We start from the raw sequence: 7,975 nt of genomic DNA, 5'->3' as shown, positions 1-7,975 counted from the left end.
ACATACACAAATAGAGCTGACCAGAGGCACAGTGGAGAATGGGATCCAGGTCTTCTATTTCTCCACACCTCCCACAAACCTATAATTTATTTCTATATAAATTGAAAAGTAATTCCCACTTAAAGTATTTAGAAACCACAACCACACCTTTCTCCAATCAATCACCAGTAATCAGTACCATAGCCCAGGACAACTTATTATTATATTACCTATTACAAATCATGTTGACAATTCTACTTTATTTGGTCCTCATAACTCCTTGGATGAAGTTGATAACACAGGCTGTATTGAACCCATTTCACAGATTAAGAAACAGGCTACTAAGGTAACATATCATTCTTATTCATAGCTACTAAATGGCAGAGTCATATTCTACAGTCAGATACTCAAGTCCTCAAATTCCAGAACCACTACTCTTTCCATTATATCCTCTTGACATTACAATGCTTTTTCATACCCTAATGACCATATATCTAAAACTTCTTGGGTTCATGTTGTATTTAGCAATAGAAAAAACAAACAAAACAAACAAACAAACAAACAAAAAACCTTCTCTTAAAGAACAAAACAAAATGACTGAAAAAGATGCCTATGTTTTATTTACTAATATAATGTATAATAACAGGTAAGACTTCTTAAGTACCTTCCTTCCATGTACAAGTAAGTGCTTTATATACATTATCGAATTTAGTGTTTTTCAACAACTCTATTACCTGGAGTCTGCATCATGCAAACAACGAAATGGGATCTGAGAGCTTGACTAAGTTAACTGTTATGGTTGACCTATAGGGATCAAATCAGCATCTGGAGTACTCCAGATCCCCTATCATTAATTAAATTGTCCTTATTCCACATTCCCATTTTTTTCTTTAAGCTCAGTTGATATTTTAAACCAATTTCTTTATCATATGTCAGTAATTTCTTTAATTCTGTGAGTGACAGAATTCTTTCCAAGAACATAGTTTGCATGGAAAAGCAAATGTATGAAAAAGCAGGTACCACATCTCATTCACATCAGCAGCAGCCCCCAACACACATTACGCATTGAATAAATGTTTGTTAAATGAATGAATGATGTTTGGAGTTCTCTAAAAAGCTTTTAAGATGTCATGATCTAAATAAACACAAGACCTAAAAATTAAATTGGTTCAATTCACCAAACCTGGCTTCACAGCAAAGCAAACCTTTCACAGCCAGAAAAAAAGAAATAATAACAGAAAACAAATTTCGCTTTTTTAAAAAGCCTTCCCCTAGAAAGTTGAAGTGCTTTGTCGATAATCTGACAGATATGGCTTTTGACCGTCTGGATAACCTCTTGGATTATCATCTCTTGTCTATATGACAAAAAGAGATGCCCAGTCTCACTACTAATTGGACTTTATGAGTTTTTCTCTTTGCTATAACCAGTTGGGGAAAAAAGAGGTGAACCCAGCTGGCTTTCTAAGGTGCCCTTGACAGGTGCCCACTGAGCAGTGACACAAGAAGAAACCAGGAGGAGAAAAGAGGAGTTCAAGACAGGTGGTGGGATATCCGACACACATTTTTCCCTCTCTTCTTCCAACCCACGCTTTGAGCCATCCCTTTTGTGATTTCTTCCCACTCCAAAGGTTTTGGTAATACTCATCTGTATACATTATTCATCAAATAAGAACGGTTAGCTGAGCTGAGAAGACCACATTCACCTTCCTCCTTCCTCTATTAGTAATACGACCCCTGTCCTGGCCCTGCACCCTAGCACAGCACACGGACACCTTAAGTGCACAACTTAACCTTACTGCAGTGTAAGGAAATTTCAGGGTAAAAACTGCATTCGTGGAAGTCAGTCACATATCAGGTCTCAGGTTATTTAACTTGGCATGAGTTTAAAGCATAAAGCAATTCCTTTCGGGAACTGCCCATTATCACTCCCTTTGCTGTCCATCATCCTTGCCTCAGGCTCTGGCTCTTAGCCTCTCGTTCTCCTTACTAATGCACCTGCCAGCCCCAGGCATGGGTACTTGCAGATTCTGCAGAACGAGACTTTTTCCTGTCTCGGTCTCCGGACATCGTCTAACCAGCATCTCCCAAAGAGTGCATACTCTGCACTAGCTGTGTCCAGGGCTCTGTCTCACATACCTCTTGCTTTTTCTTCCATTTTCTCAGCCCAATCTGCACCCCTGCGCTTTGCCCCAGCTCCTCTCTCTGGCATATATGTTTTTTGCATACGCAATTTATTCCTCCGCCTGTTCACAAAAAGACTGGAGGGGATAATCTGAATTTGGCACATGCTGAATTTCTTGGATGATGTTCCCTCTGTTCATATTTTCTATGTCTCTCTAACCCACTGTTTTCTAGCAAAAGCTTTCTTGGGATTTCTAACATAAACCCGAACTCCCTGAGTTTACCTAATCCCCTGAATAACTGTTTGTCCCCCAGGCTGAAGTCACAACAATAACATTCGTGTTATTATTAATGATTATCAAGCACTGCCTTTTTTGAGAGAACCCTATTGTTTTCCTTTACATAATTAAGTATTCATATTTAAACACGGAAACTTAAGCAGCTGTTTATAGGGTCACCCTTTCACTAATGCTTACTGAAAGAAGGAATATATTTTTTACTTGCCCAGGGCAAATAATACTGAACTCATGCTTAGGACACGAACTCCCTAAAAGACTGTTAGAAAAGGGAGGAGGAGAGCCTGGGTGGCTCAGTTGCTTACGCATCCGACTCTTGGTTTCAGCTCCAGTCATGATCTCTTGGTTCATGAGTTTGAGCCCTGCATTGGGCTCTGTGCCAACAGTGTGGAGCCTGCTTGGGATTCTCTCTTTCTCCCTCTCTCTCTCTGCCCCTCCCCCTCTCACGCTCACTCTCGTTCTCTCCCAAAATAAACTTTTAAAAACAGAAAAAAAAGTAAAAGGAGGAGAAACTGAATGATAACTGAGTACTTAGCACATGATAGACGCTGCTATTCACATTCAGACTTTGTTATTCCTATATTAGTCATTCTAGTTGTAAGCAAAGAGCTAGATGAAAATATTACACACCTGTAGAGCTAGGAATTGGACCCAAGTCTCCAAAAATCAATTCTGTCTCTCAAAAGAAAGTTCCATATAAATGCTAAACAGTAAAACCGGGTCATTAATTACGTGAAAGCAGTTTACATTTTTCTGCAATTTACGCCTTTTTTCCTCCCCCAGACTAATTCAATCTCAAATGCTGGTAAAGTGCTTCTTCCCGCAACTTACTAGTTTTTTGTGTTTTTTTTTGGTAAAAAGCTAGATGAAGTTTCACTGTGAAGCTGGCGAGGAAGAGAAGACCGAGCTTCCAATAAAAACTTGCTAACTGGTGCGGCACACTGTGCGTATCAAAGTGGAACAAGTCCTACAGAACACAGACTGGTCTGCACACTGTTTGCTATGGGCTGGCCGAAGTGCTCATCTCTTAGCTTCATCCCCTGGGCTCACCCCCAAGCCAGCCTTGACAGGGTGGAAACAACCCCCCAGGAAAGCACGACTGCTGATTTGGAATCTAGGGCACCACAACACACACACGCCACTCGGTGTTTTCTGTAAGGCATTATTGCCGTTCCTAATAAGCAAGACACATACATGCTTACTTAATGTGTTCTCCTTTGATTTACATGTCCTGGCTTCTTAAATCATTTCCAGAAGTCCTGAGGAAATGTGACATAAATGTGTTATCTTTTCCTCCAACAGAATGTCAGATCACTTCTTGAAAGATCCTTTCCAAATGCTTTAGTTCAAACCGGTTTTAACAAACTTGAATATATACACCATAATTAGGAAGCCAATTTATTCAGTTAATTTGCATCAGTCTAAATAATTTTTCCTGACAGATGACTTCCGTTCTAAGTACCAAGTACTTTTTAATCCTAGTCAGGTTACTGCTAAGGATAAATGATTTCACATTTCTCATAAAGATGCCAGTCATTAAGAATATTAACGCAAATTCCTTCCCCTTGAATAGAAATGAGCTGTTATGTTAGCAATGTTGCTGCGTCAGCTTTTCTATTGTCAAATACAACAAATGATGAGAAAATCAATTTACTCTTTAGAATTAGTCAAGTGAGGAATCCTTTGAAGTGGGGGTGCTGGGTTTTGCCTGGGTTCTATAATCACATAAAAGCGGGTACTGTATATTTGTTGGTAAAATGTTGTGAAATTTAATGAGGACTATTTGCCGCCGTAGACCTTCCAGACAGAATCTATCTCTGAAAAAGAACTCCCCGCTCCTAAAATAGAGGTTTGATGAGCAGCAGATGTGGGTTAAATGAACCCTTGTTCAACTGAACCGAGAATATATTCTGATCTGTACGAGGCACAGGCCAGAAAAGGGGGTGTGATGATATAGCACAGCCTCAGCGTTGAGGTTGGCTGTGGAGTTCGAATATATTTATTTACTCCATAAAGTGTCTCTTGTAAGGCAGAATGCAAATGAGCTCTTCGTTAATACATCCTAATAGTCAGAGGATGCCATACATGATGCTCAGGGAACAATTTACAGTTTTACTTTGTAGTCAAAGAATGTGTGGAGGAAAGAAAGTCAATGGGTAGCCATAACCTTTAGAGTGATCTATGCCCTGGCAATGATTTGCAAGTTCCACAATTTTTGTTTCTCCACCCATAAAGGGAAGATTAGATCGTTGCTCAAGAATGACAAGCATTTAATATTTGGAAATGACTGTGAAATAATGAAGTGCCTGGATTCTATAGAAATGCCGAGGAGAAAAGAAGATTAATTTCAAACCAAAATCTAGTACAAACACGACCTTCCTATTGTAAATCTCATGAATAGGAAAAGAAATTACATCTAAAGCTTTGTTTCTAGGGCTCAGAATTTGGAAATATATTAATATTGGAATGTTTCAAATGGAGGGAAAAAAGAGCTGTTTATTTTAATCTCTTCGGCTGTGGAGATGGGAAAAATTCTTTCTGCTACATTTTACAGAAAGAATGCAGTTAGTAGAGATTTAAGTGACAGGAATGGAAGGGTCATCTTTTTATTCTTTTGCCTTCAGGCAGGGCTAAAGTCCTCTCAGGAAAGAGAACAATGCTGTTACTCCCAAAAATCTCCAGGTGAGAACGATAAAAATTAAAAAGAGCAGACAGGAAAGCTCTGGGGCCTGGAAATTAATAAAGGTCAGTTCTGGCTGACATAATTTCAGTTAAAACTCATTTCTATTTGCAAATAGCCTGACACTTAGCAAAACTCCAAAGGATGTGATATTTGGCATTAGTTCTCTGCAAAATTCCATTTAGTATCAGTATTCATGTCTGGTCATTGTTTTGTTCACCTCCTCTTCACCCCGTGGGTAAGAGGTTCTAGAATGACCAGACGCAGGACGTCCGACACTGCACATGTGGGAACAACAGCGGTTTGTCAATCACATAGGCCACCAGCCCAGGGGAGGCGGACGCTACACGCCTGTAGAGCCACACAGAGGTTGCATTCGAGAACACAGTGAAACAGAAAAGGCTAGGGCGGGTGTGGGGGGGGGGGAGGCCGGGGGGGTGTGGTAGGCTTTGTAGTAACAAGAGGATGAAGTGTACCTTGATTCCAGGGCGGGATACAGTTGGCTTGTTTCAAGGATCGTGTGGTCTGGCAGGGAAGTGAGACTTACTAGGCTGGGGACCAGGTGGAGTGCAGCTGGGGCAGCTGTAGAGGAGCTGGCCAGGTGGGGAGTCTTTCCGCTTGCCGAGGGAAGGGAGGAGCTCACTTTCCCTTGCTATATTTGGCCCCTCCAAGAAAAATGTCTTTGCCACACACACCGTGTCTCTTGTAAAAAGAGTTGCTTTTTTTTATTTTTATTTTTTTATGTTTGTTTATTTATTTATTTATTTATTTATTTAGAGAGAACTCACGTGTACATGCGCATAAGCCGGGGACTGGCAGAGAGAGAGGGAGAGAGAGAATCCCAAGCAGGCTCAGCACCCTCAGCACAGAACCCGACGTGGGGCTCGAACCCACGAACCGTGAGATCGTGACCCGAGCCAAAACCAGGAGTCAGACACTTAACCAACTGAGCGACCCAGGCGCCTCGAAAGAGTTGCTTTTGCCTAGATTAATAAACAGGGGGACGTAAACAGTTTTCTAGAGAGTGCCCTCAAGCCAAGCCTATATAACTAACAAGATGATTCATGCAAAAGCGTCCTTTGCCACTCACTTTGATTTGAATGAGAAGGGGAAGAGGGTCCTAAACCATCCAGACAAATTACATATTTAATTCCTCACTTGATTTTAATTTGTCACGAGGTGAATATAGACTGACTTGAGACTTACAGCCAATGGCCAAAAACGGTCTAGCTTGCTGAAGCCAAGGTGTTTTTCTGCCTTCCGTTTTTCATGAAGAATTCTGTCAGGAAAGACAGTCAGGTCAGATGATCTCTCACTTGCCCTGCTGTTTAACAAGCGAAGAGATAAAGGGTACAGGGAGGCCAGTGGTTTCAGAAAGGGCTTGGACATCTGAAGTTAATGCTGGGCCTATTATAAAATTTGGGGCAAGACATTTAATCTCTCTGGACTTCTTCATGAGGAAGTTAGACTATATCAAGAAGGTTGGTTTTGTTTTTTGGGTTTTTTTAGTTTATTTATTTATTTTCGAGACACAGCCCAAGTGGGGGAGGGTCAGAGAGAGGGACAGAGGATCCCAGACAGGCTCCATGCTGCCTGCACAGAATTCAAATTGGGGCTTGAACCCACAAAACTCCGAGATCATGACCTGAGCTGAAAGCAAGAGTCAGATGTTTTCTTCTTTTTTTCATTTTTTTAATGTTTATTTATTTTTTAAAAAGAGAGACAGAGCACGAGTGGGGGAGGTGGTGCAGAGAGAGAGGGAGACACAGAATTCATAGTAGGCTCCAGGCTCTGAGCTGGAGCACAGAGCCCAAAGCAGGGCTCGAACTTGTGAACTGCAAGATGATGACCTGAGCTGAAGTCAAAAGCTTAACTGACTGGGCCACCCAGGTGCCCCCAGGAGTCGGATGTTTAACCGACTGAGCCACCTAGGAGCCCCTAGATCAAGAGTTTTAAAATAACTTTTTAGTAGCAAAACCCTTATTTCAAACAAAACTTAAAGTCACTATAAAACAGATAGAAATGAAGCTTCTTTGTTTGAATCCAATGACTGGGGCCAAGCCCAACTTACCTGGCCTCCCAACACATGTCCTCTTTCCCAGTTCTTCCCCAAAGATTCCTAAAGCACTTCCTGGAGAGCCTCGCGTTCCTTAGAATCCGGTTTGAAAACCAGCGGATGAGACACTGCCTAAGGTTCCTCCCAGCTTTCAGCAGAATGGAAAAATTGTAGGCTGGGTAGACAGACAGATGTGGGTTCAAATCCTCGTTCTGCCATTTCCTGACCTGAGTTACCAGTTTCTGCATCTGCAAAGTGAAGATAAAAATAGTTCTGTTTTAGGACAACTGCTGCGTTAAGGATGCATGTGAAGCATCTAGCCAGTGTCTGGAACCTAGTAGGGTCTCCCAAATGGGAGCTAGAATAAACATCATGGCTCCGATTGAGGAAAGATCCTATACTTGAACTGCTAAATTGCCACGAGACTTCTGTCATTCCTAAAGCCAAAACCTCAAGAACTTGAGGCAAACATTTCCCTTTAGAACCTGAATTGGTTTTCATTGTTCCCAATTAGTGGAGGCGGGAAAATTCTTCTAACTGACTGAACATTTTGTGTGCACTGGAGAGCATGTACTGTGTAGATACACCCCAAGTCTCTTAAAGGACGCCGTGGTCGATCCAACCACCACAGATGGAATTTAAAGCACATTGCTTTCACCAGAGAATATCAGGGGGGATGTCATTAAGAACACTTTAATGCTAAGCCACAAGAAATTCAGTACCTGACAGCTCATGGTCTATATTTCACCCTGTATCATAAAACGATTCACCAGGGAGCTGTTGTTCGTTTGTGCAATTGCTGTTGTGATAGCCTGTGGTTCTTTCAATGGCGGAGGAGTCGTG

The 7,975-nt window shown here is 41.5% G+C and overlaps 1 protein-coding gene and 1 long non-coding RNA gene across 4 annotated transcripts in view; one reads left to right on the top strand and one right to left on the bottom strand.

Moving 5' to 3' along the window:
• Positions 1-7,975, top strand: part of SULF1 (sulfatase 1) — a 178,002-nt gene that overhangs the window by 15,481 nt on the left and 154,546 nt on the right. The window lies entirely within an intron of this gene.
• The window catches only part of LOC121038147 (uncharacterized), a 2,866-nt gene continuing 1,867 nt past the window's right edge, over positions 6,977-7,975 (bottom strand). Inside the window, exon 3 of the long non-coding RNA XR_005794188.1 lies at positions 6,977-7,380. This is a non-coding gene — a long non-coding RNA (uncharacterized LOC121038147). The remainder of the gene's footprint in view (positions 7,381-7,975) is intronic.

Source organism: Herpailurus yagouaroundi, unplaced genomic scaffold (assembly GCF_014898765.1).
Source record: "Herpailurus yagouaroundi ecotype Mexico unplaced genomic scaffold, PumYag 165, whole genome shotgun sequence".
Classification (NCBI taxonomy): Eukaryota; Metazoa; Chordata; class Mammalia; order Carnivora; family Felidae; genus Herpailurus; species Herpailurus yagouaroundi.
Note: the sequence above shows the minus strand (reverse complement) of the source record. Positions and strands in the feature narration are given on the sequence as shown.